Consider the following 18197-nt stretch of genomic DNA (forward strand, 5'->3'; position numbering starts at 1 on the left):
TTTATCCCAAAACAAGCTAAAACTGAGAAAACATTGATTTAAAGCAGTAAACAGGTATGTTACTCTTTCTAGGGTGTAAATATGCAACAATCTAATGCGTTTGACTAATTATAAGAGTTCGGGTTTAATTTGGAGTGTTTAGACAACACTTATACCTATTTTGTTCCAAAACAGGCATAAAACGAGAAAACAGGCTAAAACCGCGAAAACATTGATTAAAAGCAGTAAACAGCTTTGTATGTGTTTCTGCGGTCAACATGTGTGACAATCGAATGCATTTGACTAATTGTAAGAGTTCGGGATGAATTGTGAGTGTTTAGACAACAATTATACCCATTTTGTCCCAAAACAGGCTAAACCCAAGAAAACATTGATTTATAGCAGTAAACAGCTATGTCACTCTTTCTAGGGTGAAAATATGTAACAATCTAATGCTTTTGAATAATTATAAGAGTTCGGGTTTAATTTTTAGTGTTTAGACAACACTAATACCTATTTTGTTCCAAAAACAGGCTTAAAACGAGAAAACAGGCTAAAACTGCAAAAACATTGATTAAAAGCAGTAAACAGCTTTGTTTGTGTTTCTGGGGTCAACATGTGTGACAATCGAATGCATTTGACTAATTGTAAGAGTTCGAGATGAATTTGGAGTGTTTAGACAACAATTATACTCATTTTGTCCCGAAACAGGCTTAAAACAAGAAAACAGGCTAAAAACAAGAAAACATTAATTCGAAGAAATAGACAGATTTGTTTACTGTTCCTAGGGTCAAAATATGTAATAATCCAATGCATTTGACTAATTGTAAGAGCTCGGGATGAATTTGGAGTGTTTAGACAACAATTATACTCATTTTGTCCCGAAACAGGCTAAACCCGAGAAAATATTGATTTAAAGCAGTAAACAGCTATGTTACTCTTTCTATGGTCAAAATATGTAACAATCCAATGCATTTGACTAATTATAAGAGTTCGGGTTGAAATTGGAGTGTTTAGACAACACTTATACCTACTTCGTTCCAAAACAGGCATAAAATGAGAAAACAGGCTAAAACCGAGTAAACATTAATTCGAAGCAGTTAAAAGCTTTGTTTGTGTAAAGGTTCGGGAGGAATTTGGAGTGTTTAGACAACAATTATACCCATTTTATCCCAAAACAAGCTAAAACTGAGAAAACATTGATTTAAAGCAGTAAACAGGTATGTTACTCTTTCTAGGGTGTAAATATGCAACAATCTAATGCGTTTGACTAATTATAAGAGTTCGGGTTTAATTTGGAGTGTTTAGACAACACTTATACCTATTTTGTTCCAAAATAGGCTTAAAACGAGAAAACAAGCTGAAACCGAGAAAACATTAATTCGAAGCAGTAAACAGCTTTGTATGTGTTTCTGGTGTCAACATGTGTGACAATCGAATGCATTTGACTAATTGTAAGAGTTCGGGATGAATTGTGAGTGTTTAGACAACAATTATACCCATTTTGTCCCAAAACAGGCTAAACCCAAGAAAACATTGATTTATAGCAGTAAACAGCTATGTCACTCTTTCTAGGGTGAAAATATGTAACAATCTAATGCTTTTGAATAATTATAAGAGTTCGGGTTTAATTTTTAGTGTTTAGACAACACTAATACCTATTTTGTTCCAAAAACAGGCTTAAAACGAGAAAACAGGCTAAAACTGCAAAAACATTGATTAAAAGCAGTAAACAACTTTGTTTGTGTTTCTGGGGTCAACATGTGTGACAATCGAATGCATTTGACTAATTGTAAGAGTTCGAGATGAATTTGGAGTGTTTAGACAACAATTATACTCATTTTGTCCCGAAACAGGCTAAACCCGAGAAAATATTGATTTAAAGCAGTAAACAGCTATGTTACTCTTTCTATGGTCAAAATATGTAACAATCCAATGCATTTGACTAATTATAAGAGTTCGGGTTGAAATTGGAGTGTTTAGACAACACTTATACCTATTTCGTTCCAAAACAGGCATAAAATGAGAAAACAGGCTAAAACCGAGTAACCATTAATTCGAAGCAGTTAAAAGCTTTGTTTGTGTATCCAGTGTCGAAATGTGTGACAATCCAATGCGTTTTACTATTTGTAAGAGTTCGGGAGGAATTTAGAGTGTTTACACAACAATTATACCCATTTTGTCCCAAAACAGGCTAAAACCGAGAAAACATTGATTTAAAGCAGTAAACAGTTATGTTACTCTTTCTAGGGTGAAAATATGCAACAATCTAATGCGTTTGGCTAATTATAAGAGTTCAGGTTTAATTTGGAGTCTTTAGACAACACTTATACCTATTTTGTTCCAAAATAGGCTTAAAACGAGAAAACCGGCTAAAATCGAGAAAACATTAATTCAAAGCAGAAAAAAGCTTTGTTTGTGTTTCTAGTGTCAAAATGTGTGACAATCCAATGCATTTAACTAATTGTAAAGGTTCGGGAGGAATTTGGAGTGTTTAGACAACAATTATACCCATTTTATCCCAAAACAAGCTAAAACTGAGAAAACATTGATTTAAAGCAGTAAACAGGTATGTTACTCTTTCTAGGGTGTAAATATGCAACAATCTAATGCGTTTGACTAATTATAAGAGTTCGGGTTTAATTTGGAGTGTTTAGACAACACTTATACCTATTTTGTTCCAAAACAGGCATAAAACGAGAAAACAGGCTAAAACCGCGAAAACATTGATTAAAAGCAGTAAACAGCTTTGTATGTGTTTCTGGGGTCAACATGTGTGACAATCGAATGCATTTGACTAATTGTAAGAGTTCGGGATGAATTGTGAGTGTTTAGACAACAATTATACCCGTTTTGTCCCAAAACAGGCTAAACCCAAGAAAACATTGATTTATAGCAGTAAACAGCTATGTCACTCTTTCTAGGGTGAAAATATGTAAAAATCTAGTGCTTTTGAATAATTATAAGAGTTCGGGTTTAATTTGGAGTGTTTAGACAACACTTATACCTATTTTGTTCCAAAACCGGCTTAAAACGAGAAAACAGGCTAAAACCGCGAAAACATTGATTAAAAGCAGTAAACATCTTTGTTTGTGTTTCTGGGGTCAACATGTGTGACAATCCAATGCATTTGACTAATTGTAAGAGTTCGGGATGAATTTGGAGTGTTTAGACAACAATTATACTCATTTTGTCCCGAAACAGGCTTAAAACAAGAAAACAGGCTAAAAACAAGAAAACATTAATTCGAAGAAATAGACAGCTTTGTTTACTGTTCCTAGGGTCAAAATATGTAATAATCCAATGCATTTGACTAACTGTAAGAGCTCGGGATGAATTCGGAGTGTTTAGACAACAATTATACTCATTTTGTCCCGAAACAGGCTAAACCCGAGAAAATATTGATTTAAAGCAGTAAACAGCTATGTTACTCTTTCTATGGTCAAAATATGTAACAATCCAATGCATTTGACTAATTATAAGAGTTCGGGTTGAAATTGGAGTGTTTAGACAACACTTATACCTATTTCGTTCCAAAACAGGCATAAAATGAGAAAACAGGCTAAAACCGAGTAAACATTAATTCGAAGCAGTTAAAAGCTTTGTTTGTGTATCTAGTGTCGAAATGTGTGACAATCCAATGCGTTTAACTATTTGTAAGAGTTCGGGAGGAATTTGGAGTGTTTACCCAACAATTATACCCATTTCGTCCCAAAACAGGCTAAAACCGAGAAAACATTGATTTAAAGCAGTAAACAGTTATGTTACTCTTTCTAGTGTGAAAATATGCAACAATCTAATGCGTTTGACTAATTATAAGAGTTCAGGTTTAATTTGGAGTGTTTAGACAACACTTATACCTATTTTGTTCCAAAATAGGCTTAAAACGAGAAAACCGGCTAAAATCGAGAAAACATTAATTCAAAGCAGAAAAAAGCTTTGTTTGTGTTTCTAGTGTCAAAATGTGTGACAATCCAATGCATTTAACTAATTGTAAAGGTTCGGGAGGAATTTGGAGTGTTTAGACAACAATTATACCCATTTTATCCCAAAACAAGCTAAAACTGAGAAAACATTGATTTAAAGCAGTAAACAGGTATGTTACTCTTTCTAGGGTGTAAATATGCAACAATCTAATGCGTTTGACTAATTATAAGAGTTCGGGTTTAATTTGGAGTGTTTAGACAACACTTATACCTATTTTGTTCCAAAACAGGCATAAAACGAGAAAACAGGCTAAAACCGCGAAAACATTGATTAAAAGCAGTAAACAGCTTTGTATGTGTTTCTGGGGTCAACATGTGTGACAATCGAATGCATTTGACTAATTGTAAGAGTTCGGGATGAATTGTGAGTGTTTAGACAACAATTATACCCATTTTGTCCCAAAACAGGCTAAACCCAAGAAAACATTGATTTATAGCAGTAAACAGCTATGTCACTCTTTCTAGGGTGAAAATATGTAACAATCTAATGCTTTTGAATAATTATAAGAGTTCGGGTTTAATTTTTAGTGTTTAGACAACACTAATACCTATTTTGTTCCAAAAACAGGCTTAAAACGAGAAAACAGGCTAAAACTGCAAAAACATTGATTAAAAGCAGTAAACAACTTTGTTTGTGTTTCTGGGGTCAACATGTGTGACAATCGAATGCATTTGACTAATTGTAAGAGTTCGAGATGAATTTGGAGTGTTTAGACAACAATTATACTCATTTTGTCCCGAAACAGGCTAAACCCGAGAAAATATTGATTTAAAGCAGTAAACAGCTATGTTACTCTTTCTATGGTCAAAATATGTAACAATCCAATGCATTTGACTAATTATAAGAGTTCGGGTTGAAATTGGAGTGTTTAGACAACACTTATACCTATTTCGTTCCAAAACAGGCATAAAATGAGAAAACAGGCTAAAACCGAGTAACCATTAATTCGAAGCAGTTAAAAGCTTTGTTTGTGTATCTAGTGTCGAAATGTGTGACAATCCAATGCGTTTAACTATTTGTAAGAGTTCGGGAGGAATTTGGAGTGTTTACACAACAATTATACCCATTTCGTCCCAAAACAGGCTAAAACCGAGAAAACATTGATTTAAAGCAGTAAACAGTTATGTTACTCTTTCTAGGGTGAAAATATGCAACAATCTAATGCGTTTGACTAATTATAAGAGTTCGGGTTTAATTTGGAGTGTTTAGACAACACTTATACCTATTTTGTTCCAAAATAGGCTTAAAACGAGAAAACCGGCTAAAATCGAGAAAACATTAATTCAAAGCAGAAAAAAGCTTTGTTTGTGTTTCTAGTGTCAAAATGTGTGACAATCCAATGCATTTAACTAATTGTAAAGGTTCGGGAGGAATTTGGAGTGTTTAGACAACAATTATACCCATTTTATCCCAAAACAAGCTAAAACTGAGAAAACATTGATTTAAAGCAGTAAACAGGTATGTTACTCTTTCTAGGGTGTAAATATGCAACAATCTAATGCGTTTGACTAATTATAAGAGTTCGGGTTTAATTTGGAGTGTTTAGACAACACTTATACCTATTTTGTTCCAAAACAGGCATAAAACGAGAAAACAGGCTAAAACCGCGAAAACATTGATTAAAAGCAGTAAACAGCTTTGTATGTGTTTCTGGGGTCAACATGTGTGACAATCGAATGCATTTGACTAATTGTAAGAGTTCGGGATGAATTGTGAGTGTTTAGACAACAATTATACCCATTTTGTCCCAAAACAGGCTAAACCCAAGAAAACATTGATTTATAGCAGTAAACAGCTATGTCACTCTTTCTAGGGTGAAAATATGTAACAATCTAATGCTTTTGAATAATTATAAGAGTTCGGGTTTAATTTTTAGTGTTTAGACAACACTAATACCTATTTTGTTCCAAAAACAGGCTTAAAACGAGAAAACAGGCTAAAACTGCAAAAACATTGATTAAAAGCAGTAAACAGCTTTGTTTGTGTTTCTGGGGTCAACATGTGTGACAATCGAATGCATTTGACTAATTGTAAGAGTTCGAGATGAATTTGGAGTGTTTAGACAACAATTATACTCATTTTGTCCCGAAACAGGCTTAAAACAAGAAAACAGGCTAAAAACAAGAAAACATTAATTCGAAGAAATAGACAGATTTGTTTACTGTTCCTAGGGTCAAAATATGTAATAATCCAATGCATTTGACTAATTGTAAGAGCTCGGGATGAATTTGGAGTGTTTAGACAACAATTATACTCATTTTGTCCCGAAACAGGCTAAACCCGAGAAAATATTGATTTAAAGCAGTAAACAGCTATGTTACTCTTTCTATGGTCAAAATATGTAACAATCCAATGCATTTGACTAATTATAAGAGTTCGGGTTGAAATTGGAGTGTTTAGACAACACTTATACCTATTTCGTTCCAAAACAGGCATAAAATGAGAAAACAGGCTAAAACCGAGTAAACATTAATTCGAAGCAGTTAAAAGCTTTGTTTGTGTATCTAGTGTCGAAATGTGTGACAATCCAATGCGTTTAACTATTTGTAAGAGTTCGGGAGGAATTTGGAGTGTTTACACAACAATTATACCCATTTTGTCCCAAAACAGGCTAAAACCGAGAAAACATTGATTTAAAGCAGTAAACAGTTATGTTACTCTTTCTAGGGTGAAAATATGCAACAATCTAATGCGTTTGACTAATTATAAGAGTTCGGGTTTAATTTGGAGTGTTTAGACAACACTTATACCTATTTTGTTCCAAAATAGGCTTAAAACGAGAAAACCGGCTAAAATCGAGAAAACATTAATTCAAAGCAGAAAAAAGCTTTGTTTGTGTTTCTAGTGTCAAAATGTGTGACAATCCAATGCATTTAACTAATTGTAAAGGTTCGGGAGGAATTTGGAGTGTTTAGACAACAATTATACCCATTTTATCCCAAAACAAGCTAAAACTGAGAAAACATTGATTTAAAGCAGTAAACAGGTATGTTACTCTTTCTAGGGTGTAAATATGCAACAATCTAATGCGTTTGACTAATTATAAGAGTTCGGGTTTAATTTGGAGTGTTTAGACAACACTTATACCTATTTTGTTCCAAAATAGGCTTAAAACGAGAAAACAAGCTGAAACCGAGAAAACATTAATTCGAAGCAGTAAACAGCTTTGTATGTGTTTCTGGTGTCAACATGTGTGACAATCGAATGCATTTGACTAATTGTAAGAGTTCGGGATGAATTGTGAGTGTTTAGACAACAATTATACCCATTTTGTCCCAAAACAGGCTAAACCCAAGAAAACATTGATTTATAGCAGTAAACAGCTATGTCACTCTTTCTAGGGTGAAAATATGTAACAATCTAATGCTTTTGAATAATTATAAGAGTTCGGGTTTAATTTTTAGTGTTTAGACAACACTAATACCTATTTTGTTCCAAAAACAGGCTTAAAACGAGAAAACAGGCTAAAACTGCAAAAACATTGATTAAAAGCAGTAAACAACTTTGTTTGTGTTTCTGGGGTCAACATGTGTGACAATCGAATGCATTTGACTAATTGTAAGAGTTCGAGATGAATTTGGAGTGTTTAGACAACAATTATACTCATTTTGTCCCGAAACAGGCTAAACCCGAGAAAATATTGATTTAAAGCAGTAAACAGCTATGTTACTCTTTCTATGGTCAAAATATGTAACAATCCAATGCATTTGACTAATTATAAGAGTTCGGGTTGAAATTGGAGTGTTTAGACAACACTTATACCTATTTCGTTCCAAAACAGGCATAAAATGAGAAAACAGGCTAAAACCGAGTAACCATTAATTCGAAGCAGTTAAAAGCTTTGTTTGTGTATCTAGTGTCGAAATGTGTGACAATCCAATGCGTTTAACTATTTGTAAGAGTTCGGGAGGAATTTGGAGTGTTTACACAACAATTATACCCATTTCGTCCCAAAACAGGCTAAAACCGAGAAAACATTGATTTAAAGCAGTAAACAGTTATGTTACTCTTTCTAGGGTGAAAATATGCAACAATCTAATGCGTTTGACTAATTATAAGAGTTCGGGTTTAATTTGGAGTGTTTAGACAACACTTATACCTATTTTGTTCCAAAATAGGCTTAAAACGAGAAAACCGGCTAAAATCGAGAAAACATTAATTCAAAGCAGAAAAAAGCTTTGTTTGTGTTTCTAGTGTCAAAATGTGTGACAATCCAATGCATTTAACTAATTGTAAAGGTTCGGGAGGAATTTGGAGTGTTTAGACAACAATTATACCCATTTTATCCCAAAACAAGCTAAAACTGAGAAAACATTGATTTAAAGCAGTAAACAGGTATGTTACTCTTTCTAGGGTGTAAATATGCAACAATCTAATGCGTTTGACTAATTATAAGAGTTCGGGTTTAATTTGGAGTGTTTAGACAACACTTATACCTATTTTGTTCCAAAACAGGCATAAAACGAGAAAACAGGCTAAAACCGCGAAAACATTGATTAAAAGCAGTAAACAGCTTTGTATGTGTTTCTGGGGTCAACATGTGTGACAATCGAATGCATTTGACTAATTGTAAGAGTTCGGGATGAATTGTGAGTGTTTAGACAACAATTATACCCATTTTGTCCCAAAACAGGCTAAACCCAAGAAAACATTGATTTATAGCAGTAAACAGCTATGTCACTCTTTCTAGGGTGAAAATATGTAACAATCTAATGCTTTTGAATAATTATAAGAGTTCGGGTTTAATTTTTAGTGTTTAGACAACACTAATACCTATTTTGTTCCAAAAACAGGCTTAAAACGAGAAAACAGGCTAAAACTGCAAAAACATTGATTAAAAGCAGTAAACAGCTTTGTTTGTGTTTCTGGGGTCAACATGTGTGACAATCGAATGCATTTGACTAATTGTAAGAGTTCGAGATGAATTTGGAGTGTTTAGACAACAATTATACTCATTTTGTCCCGAAACAGGCTTAAAACAAGAAAACAGGCTAAAAACAAGAAAACATTAATTCGAAGAAATAGACAGATTTGTTTACTGTTCCTAGGGTCAAAATATGTAATAATCCAATGCATTTGACTAATTGTAAGAGCTCGGGATGAATTTGGAGTGTTTAGACAACAATTATACTCATTTTGTCCCGAAACAGGCTAAACCCGAGAAAATATTGATTTAAAGCAGTAAACAGCTATGTTACTCTTTCTATGGTCAAAATATGTAACAATCCAATGCATTTGACTAATTATAAGAGTTCGGGTTGAAATTGGAGTGTTTAGACAACACTTATACCTATTTCGTTCCAAAACAGGCATAAAATGAGAAAACAGGCTAAAACCGAGTAAACATTAATTCGAAGCAGTTAAAAGCTTTGTTTGTGTATCTAGTGTCGAAATGTGTGACAATCCAATGCGTTTAACTATTTGTAAGAGTTCGGGAGGAATTTGGAGTGTTTACACAACAATTATACCCATTTTGTCCCAAAACAGGCTAAAACCGAGAAAACATTGATTTAAAGCAGTAAACAGTTATGTTACTCTTTCTAGGGTGAAAATATGCAACAATCTAATGCGTTTGACTAATTATAAGAGTTCGGGTTTAATTTGGAGTGTTTAGACAACACTTATACCTATTTTGTTCCAAAATAGGCTTAAAACGAGAAAACCGGCTAAAATCGAGAAAACATTAATTCAAAGCAGAAAAAAGCTTTGTTTGTGTTTCTAGTGTCAAAATGTGTGACAATCCAATGCATTTAACTAATTGTAAAGGTTCGGGAGGAATTTGGAGTGTTTAGACAACAATTATACCCATTTTATCCCAAAACAAGCTAAAACTGAGAAAACATTGATTTAAAGCAGTAAACAGGTATGTTACTCTTTCTAGGGTGTAAATATGCAACAATCTAATGCGTTTGACTAATTATAAGAGTTCGGGTTTAATTTGGAGTGTTTAGACAACACTTATACCTATTTTGTTCCAAAATAGGCTTAAAACGAGAAAACAAGCTGAAACCGAGAAAACATTAATTCGAAGCAGTAAACAGCTTTGTATGTGTTTCTGGTGTCAACATGTGTGACAATCGAATGCATTTGACTAATTGTAAGAGTTCGGGATGAATTGTGAGTGTTTAGACAACAATTATACCCATTTTGTCCCAAAACAGGCTAAACCCAAGAAAACATTGATTTATAGCAGTAAACAGCTATGTCACTCTTTCTAGGGTGAAAATATGTAACAATCTAATGCTTTTGAATAATTATAAGAGTTCGGGTTTAATTTTTAGTGTTTAGACAACACTAATACCTATTTTGTTCCAAAAACAGGCTTAAAACGAGAAAACAGGCTAAAACTGCAAAAACATTGATTAAAAGCAGTAAACAACTTTGTTTGTGTTTCTGGGGTCAACATGTGTGACAATCGAATGCATTTGACTAATTGTAAGAGTTCGAGATGAATTTGGAGTGTTTAGACAACAATTATACTCATTTTGTCCCGAAACAGGCTAAACCCGAGAAAATATTGATTTAAAGCAGTAAACAGCTATGTTACTCTTTCTATGGTCAAAATATGTAACAATCCAATGCATTTGACTAATTATAAGAGTTCGGGTTGAAATTGGAGTGTTTAGACAACACTTATACCTATTTCGTTCCAAAACAGGCATAAAATGAGAAAACAGGCTAAAACCGAATAACCATTAATTCGAAGCAGTTAAAAGCTTTGTTTGTGTATCTAGTGTCGAAATGTGTGACAATCCAATGCGTTTAACTATTTGTAAGAGTTCGGGAGGAATTTGGAGTGTTTACACAACAATTATACCCATTTCGTCCCAAAACAGGCTAAAACCGAGAAAACATTGATTTAAAGCAGTAAACAGTTATGTTACTCTTTCTAGGGTGAAAATATGCAACAATCTAATGCGTTTGACTAATTATAAGAGTTCAGGTTTAATTTGGAGTGTTTAGACAACACTTATACCTATTTTGTTCCAAAATAGGCTTAAAACGAGAAAACCGGCTAAAATCGAGAAAACATTAATTCAAAGCAGAAAAAAGCTTTGTTTGTGTTTCTAGTGTCAAAATGTGTGACAATCCAATGCATTTAACTAATTGTAAAGGTTCGGGAGGAATTTGGAGTGTTTAGACAACAATTATACCCATTTTATCCCAAAACAAGCTAAAACTGAGAAAACATTGATTTAATGCAGTAAACAGGTATGTTACTCTTTCTAGGGTGTAAATATGCAACAATCTAATGCGTTTGACTAATTATAAGAGTTCGGGTTTAATTTGGAGTGTTTAGACAACACTTATACCTATTTTGTTCCAAAACAGGCATAAAACGAGAAAACAGGCTAAAACCGCGAAAACATTGATTAAAAGCAGTAAACAGCTTTGTATGTGTTTCTGCGGTCAACATGTGTGACAATCGAATGCATTTGACTAATTGTAAGAGTTCGGGATGAATTGTGAGTGTTTAGACAACAATTATACCCATTTTGTCCCAAAACAGGCTAAACCCAAGAAAACATTGATTTATAGCAGTAAACAGCTATGTCACTCTTTCTAGGGTGAAAATATGTAACAATCTAATGCTTTTGAATAATTATAAGAGTTCGGGTTTAATTTTTAGTGTTTAGACAACACTAATACCTATTTTGTTCCAAAAACAGGCTTAAAACGAGAAAACAGGCTAAAACTGCAAAAACATTGATTAAAAGCAGTAAACAGCTTTGTTTGTGTTTCTGGGGTCAACATGTGTGACAATCGAATGCATTTGACTAATTGTAAGAGTTCGAGATGAATTTGGAGTGTTTAGACAACAATTATACTCATTTTGTCCCGAAACAGGCTTAAAACAAGAAAACAGGCTAAAAACAAGAAAACATTAATTCGAAGAAATAGACAGATTTGTTTACTGTTCCTAGGGTCAAAATATGTAATAATCCAATGCATTTGACTAATTGTAAGAGCTCGGGATGAATTTGGAGTGTTTAGACAACAATTATACTCATTTTGTCCCGAAACAGGCTAAACCCGAGAAAATATTGATTTAAAGCAGTAAACAGCTATGTTACTCTTTCTATGGTCAAAATATGTAACAATCCAATGCATTTGACTAATTATAAGAGTTCGGGTTGAAATTGGAGTGTTTAGACAACACTTATACCTACTTCGTTCCAAAACAGGCATAAAATGAGAAAACAGGCTAAAACCGAGTAAACATTAATTCGAAGCAGTTAAAAGCTTTGTTTGTGTAAAGGTTCGGGAGGAATTTGGAGTGTTTAGACAACAATTATACCCATTTTATCCCAAAACAAGCTAAAACTGAGAAAACATTGATTTAAAGCAGTAAACAGGTATGTTACTCTTTCTAGGGTGTAAATATGCAACAATCTAATGCGTTTGACTAATTATAAGAGTTCGGGTTTAATTTGGAGTGTTTAGACAACACTTATACCTATTTTGTTCCAAAATAGGCTTAAAACGAGAAAACAAGCTGAAACCGAGAAAACATTAATTCGAAGCAGTAAACAGCTTTGTATGTGTTTCTGGTGTCAACATGTGTGACAATCGAATGCATTTGACTAATTGTAAGAGTTCGGGATGAATTGTGAGTGTTTAGACAACAATTATACCCATTTTGTCCCAAAACAGGCTAAACCCAAGAAAACATTGATTTATAGCAGTAAACAGCTATGTCACTCTTTCTAGGGTGAAAATATGTAACAATCTAATGCTTTTGAATAATTATAAGAGTTCGGGTTTAATTTTTAGTGTTTAGACAACACTAATACCTATTTTGTTCCAAAAACAGGCTTAAAACGAGAAAACAGGCTAAAACTGCAAAAACATTGATTAAAAGCAGTAAACAACTTTGTTTGTGTTTCTGGGGTCAACATGTGTGACAATCGAATGCATTTGACTAATTGTAAGAGTTCGAGATGAATTTGGAGTGTTTAGACAACAATTATACTCATTTTGTCCCGAAACAGGCTAAACCCGAGAAAATATTGATTTAAAGCAGTAAACAGCTATGTTACTCTTTCTATGGTCAAAATATGTAACAATCCAATGCATTTGACTAATTATAAGAGTTCGGGTTGAAATTGGAGTGTTTAGACAACACTTATACCTATTTCGTTCCAAAACAGGCATAAAATGAGAAAACAGGCTAAAACCGAGTAACCATTAATTCGAAGCAGTTAAAAGCTTTGTTTGTGTATCCAGTGTCGAAATGTGTGACAATCCAATGCGTTTTACTATTTGTAAGAGTTCGGGAGGAATTTAGAGTGTTTACACAACAATTATACCCATTTTGTCCCAAAACAGGCTAAAACCGAGAAAACATTGATTTAAAGCAGTAAACAGTTATGTTACTCTTTCTAGGGTGAAAATATGCAACAATCTAATGCGTTTGGCTAATTATAAGAGTTCAGGTTTAATTTGGAGTCTTTAGACAACACTTATACCTATTTTGTTCCAAAATAGGCTTAAAACGAGAAAACCGGCTAAAATCGAGAAAACATTAATTCAAAGCAGAAAAAAGCTTTGTTTGTGTTTCTAGTGTCAAAATGTGTGACAATCCAATGCATTTAACTAATTGTAAAGGTTCGGGAGGAATTTGGAGTGTTTAGACAACAATTATACCCATTTTATCCCAAAACAAGCTAAAACTGAGAAAACATTGATTTAAAGCAGTAAACAGGTATGTTACTCTTTCTAGGGTGTAAATATGCAACAATCTAATGCGTTTGACTAATTATAAGAGTTCGGGTTTAATTTGGAGTGTTTAGACAACACTTATACCTATTTTGTTCCAAAACAGGCATAAAACGAGAAAACAGGCTAAAACCGCGAAAACATTGATTAAAAGCAGTAAACAGCTTTGTATGTGTTTCTGGGGTCAACATGTGTGACAATCGAATGCATTTGACTAATTGTAAGAGTTCGGGATGAATTGTGAGTGTTTAGACAACAATTATACCCGTTTTGTCCTAAAACAGGCTAAACCCAAGAAAACATTGATTTATAGCAGTAAACAGCTATGTCACTCTTTCTAGGGTGAAAATATGTAACAATCTAGTGCTTTTGAATAATTATAAGAGTTCGGGTTTAATTTGGAGTGTTTAGACAACACTTATACCTATTTTGTTCCAAAACCGGCTTAAAACGAGAAAACAGGCTAAAACCGCGAAAACATTGATTAAAAGCAGTAAACATCTTTGTTTGTGTTTCTGGGGTCAACATGTGTGACAATCCAATGCATTTGACTAATTGTAAGAGTTCGGGATGAATTTGGAGTGTTTAGACAACAATTATACTCATTTTGTCCCGAAACAGGCTTAAAACAAGAAAACAGGCTAAAAACAAGAAAACATTAATTCGAAGAAATAGACAGCTTTGTTTACTGTTCCTAGGGTCAAAATATGTAATAATCCAATGCATTTGACTAACTGTAAGAGCTCGGGATGAATTCGGAGTGTTTAGACAACAATTATACTCATTTTGTCCCGAAACAGGCTAAACCCGAGAAAATATTGATTTAAAGCAGTAAACAGCTATGTTACTCTTTCTATGGTCAAAATATGTAACAATCCAATGCATTTGACTAATTATAAGAGTTCGGGTTGAAATTGGAGTGTTTAGACAACACTTATACCTATTTCGTTCCAAAACAGGCATAAAATGAGAAAACAGGCTAAAACCGAGTAAACATTAATTCGAAGCAGTTAAAAGCTTTGTTTGTGTTTCTAGTGTCAAAATGTGTGACAATCCAATGCATTTAACTATTTGTAAGAGTTCGGGAGGAATTTGGAGTGTTTACACAACAATTATACCCATTTTGTCCCAAAACAGGCTAAAACCGAGAAAACATTGATTTAAAGCAGTAAACAGTTATGTTACTCTTTCTAGGGTGAAAATATGCAACAATCTAATGCGTTTGACTAATTATAAGAGTTCGGGTTTAATTTGGAGTGTTTAGACAACACTTATACCTATTTTGTTCCAAAATAGGCTTAAAACGAGAAAACCGGCTAAAATCGAGAAAACATTAATTCAAAGCAGAAAAAAGCTTTGTTTGTGTTTCTAGTGTCAAAATGTGTGACAATCCAATGCATTTAACTAATTGTAAAGGTTCGGGAGGAATTAGGAGTGTTTAGACAACAATTATACCCATTTTATCCCAAAACAAGCTAAAACTGAGAAAACATTGATTTAAAGCAGTAAACAGGTATGTTACTCTTTCTAGGGTGTAAATATGCAACAATCTAATGCGTTTGACTAATTATAAGAGTTCGGGTTTAATTTGGAGTGTTTAGACAACACTTATACCTATTTTGTTCCAAAACAGGCATAAAACGAGAAAACAGGCTAAAACCGCGAAAACATTGATTAAAAGCAGTAAACAGCTTTGTATGTGTTTCTGGGGTCAACTTGTGTGACAATCGAATGCATTTGACTAATTGTAAGAGTTCGGGATGAATTGTGAGTGTTTAGACAACAATTATACCCATTTTGTCCCAAAACAGGCTAAACCCAAGAAAACATTGATATATAGCAGTAAACAGCTATGTCACTCTTTCTAGGGTGAAAATATGTAACAATCTAATGCTTTTGAATAATTATAAGAGTTCGGGTTTAATTTGGAGTGTTTAGACAACACTTATACCTATTTTGTTCCAAAACAGGCTTAAAACGAGAAAACAGGCTAAAACCGCGAAAACATTGATTAAAAGCAGTAAACATCTTTGTTTGTGTTTCTGGGGTCAACATGTGTGACAATCCAATGCATTTGACTAATTGTAAGAGTTCGGGATGAATTTGGAGTGTTTAGACAACAATTATACTCATTTTGTCCCGAAACAGGCTTAAAACAAGAAAACAGGCTAAAAACAAGAAAACATTAATTCGAAGAAATAGACAGCTTTGTTTACTGTTCCTAGGGTCAAAATTATTAGAATGTACCAAGGAGGAGAGAGGAGAGGCCGGTAAGGCCGAACCTTGGAAGAAGAGAAGAAAGGCCGGAAAGGCCATGTAAAGGCCGGTAAGGCCATGTCCGTGTCCGTGAGCGACCATGTACCGTGTCCGGTACCATGTACCGTGTCCGTGAACGGACCCATGTCCGGAGAGCGGCCAGTTAGGCCGTGAACACATTGAAGAGCAGGCCCGTCCGTACAGGCCCGTCCGTACAGGCCCGTCCGTACAGGCCCGTCCGTACAGGCCCGTCCGTACTATTAGTATATATGAAGGAGAAGAGAGAGTGAGGCCGGTGAGGCCGAGCTGCACAAGGAAGAAGAGAGTGGCCGGTAAGGCTGCTAGTACAAGAAGTGTGGCCGGTAAGGCCATGAGTGGTGTGGGAGCGGCCAGTAAGGCCGTGAGCACAATAAGAGTGGCCAATAAGGCCATGTGGGCCGTGAGAGCAAGGAGAGTGGTCAGCAAGGCCATAAGTGCAATATAAGAAGAACAAAGGCCTTATAAGAAGAAGAAGCCCAAGAAGAAGGAAATATCTCACAAGGAAGGGAAGAAGGATCCAATGGCCATAAGGGAAGGAGATCTAACGGTCACAAGGCATGGAAGGGAAGGAAATCACGTGTGGCTTTGGTTGGGAAGCATAGCGAGTCAACCAAAGACAAGGAGCTGTCCCTTTCATCTCTCCTTTGAATCCCTTGTGTGCCTAACGGCTCTATGCCTTTGTTTTCTCTATATTAAGCTGTAATTCTCTCATATGTAATACATCACAATATTATTCAATAAGAAGAGAATCCGATTTCCCCTCTTTTACCTTGTGTTCTTGTTCTTAGCTTCAATGTAGATAGTTTAGGGAATCGGTTAGAGGCTGCCCTTAAGGCAGCCTATTCTCTTCCCAAATCTCACCTAAAGTCTTCTTATTTACTGCTTTACTTAGCCTAGATTACTGATTCTTAATCCTCCTTCTCCTAAGTACACAAACTCTAAGTGTTGTGATACTAGAACAAGGATAAGTCTCAAACTAGTGCTTCTCCTAGTTAGGATCCGCTTACTCTCTAGTATTTGGGTTCTATCTAGCTTGTTTATGGGGAGTTCATCACAAGTTGATGTTCTCTCCTCCCCCTTGAGAATGAGTTAGTTTGTTGTGGGTAAAGGGGGATTCATTCACCAAGTGTTTGTCTACCCTCTCTTGTGAGCTTTGTCTCATAAATCCCAACATGGTATCAGAGCAGGTTCTGTTCTTGGTGATTTAAACTCATTCTCAAAGTCGTTTTCTTAGGAGTTAGCTTAGTTAAAGTTTTAGACTTTGCTTAGGTGTTAAATCGCTTAGCTTAGTTTCTTTAAAGCTTTAATTTTGCTTTTGTTGATTAAATCGATTCTCTAGCAGCTCATTGTTGAGTAAGCTTGGTCTCTTGTCTTGTTAGAATTTGTAGACCAAGTGTGTGGAAAGAAATCGATTTTACAAGCCCCATCCTTAAGCTTTACCGATTTGGTAATAGCTTTGTTTATTTTGGGATGTGTGGGAAGTGATGAACCATTGAGCAAATTGTGTTGTTCATGGTGAGGATTCACGGTTCTTGTGTGCTTGTATGAGCCACGAAATTCTTAGGATTTAGCTCTCTTAGGATTTAGTTAATTTTCCTCTAAAGGTTTGATTTTGCTTTTGTTAAATTTCCTTTAAAGGCTTAATTACTAAATCGCTACTTCTTCTTCTCAATGTTGAGAAAGCTTTGTTTCTGGCCCTATGGTGTGTCCAGATTCAAGCTTGAAGAAGAGAGAGATCTTAATTTTCGCATCTCATGTCCGCTTGGTCAACTAGACTAAAGCTGTTCAAAGATGCATTCTTTTAACCGTTGGACAATAGGCTGTTCCAAAGGCTTTTGTTGTTTCTTCTTTGCTTGGGACCACGAAAAACATCTTCTATATGTTATCTTCGTGGATCTAAAGCCTTAATCTCTTGAAGAACACTTGTTTAAGTGATTCTACAAGGAGTTTTGTTGTTAAACCTTTGGAGAAACTAATTTTCCATAAGGTCCATTGTGTTTCAGCCATTAAAGCACCAAAAGAGATTGTCTTCTTGGATGTTCTTGGCTGTCAAAGCTTCGTTCAACTCAAGAAAACAGAGTGAAACTCTGTCCATAAGAACTCTTGAGCAGATTCTCTATTCTACTCTCCATTCATCTTATACTACCGCCAATACTCTCCCTTATACTCTCACTTTCTATACTCTTGGTTACTGATTCTCTGTTCTCTATTTATAC

Source organism: Camelina sativa, chromosome 7 (assembly GCF_030686135.1).
Source record: "Camelina sativa cultivar CO46 ecotype springtype chromosome 7, ASM3068613v1".
Taxonomy (NCBI): domain Eukaryota; kingdom Viridiplantae; phylum Streptophyta; class Magnoliopsida; order Brassicales; family Brassicaceae; genus Camelina; species Camelina sativa.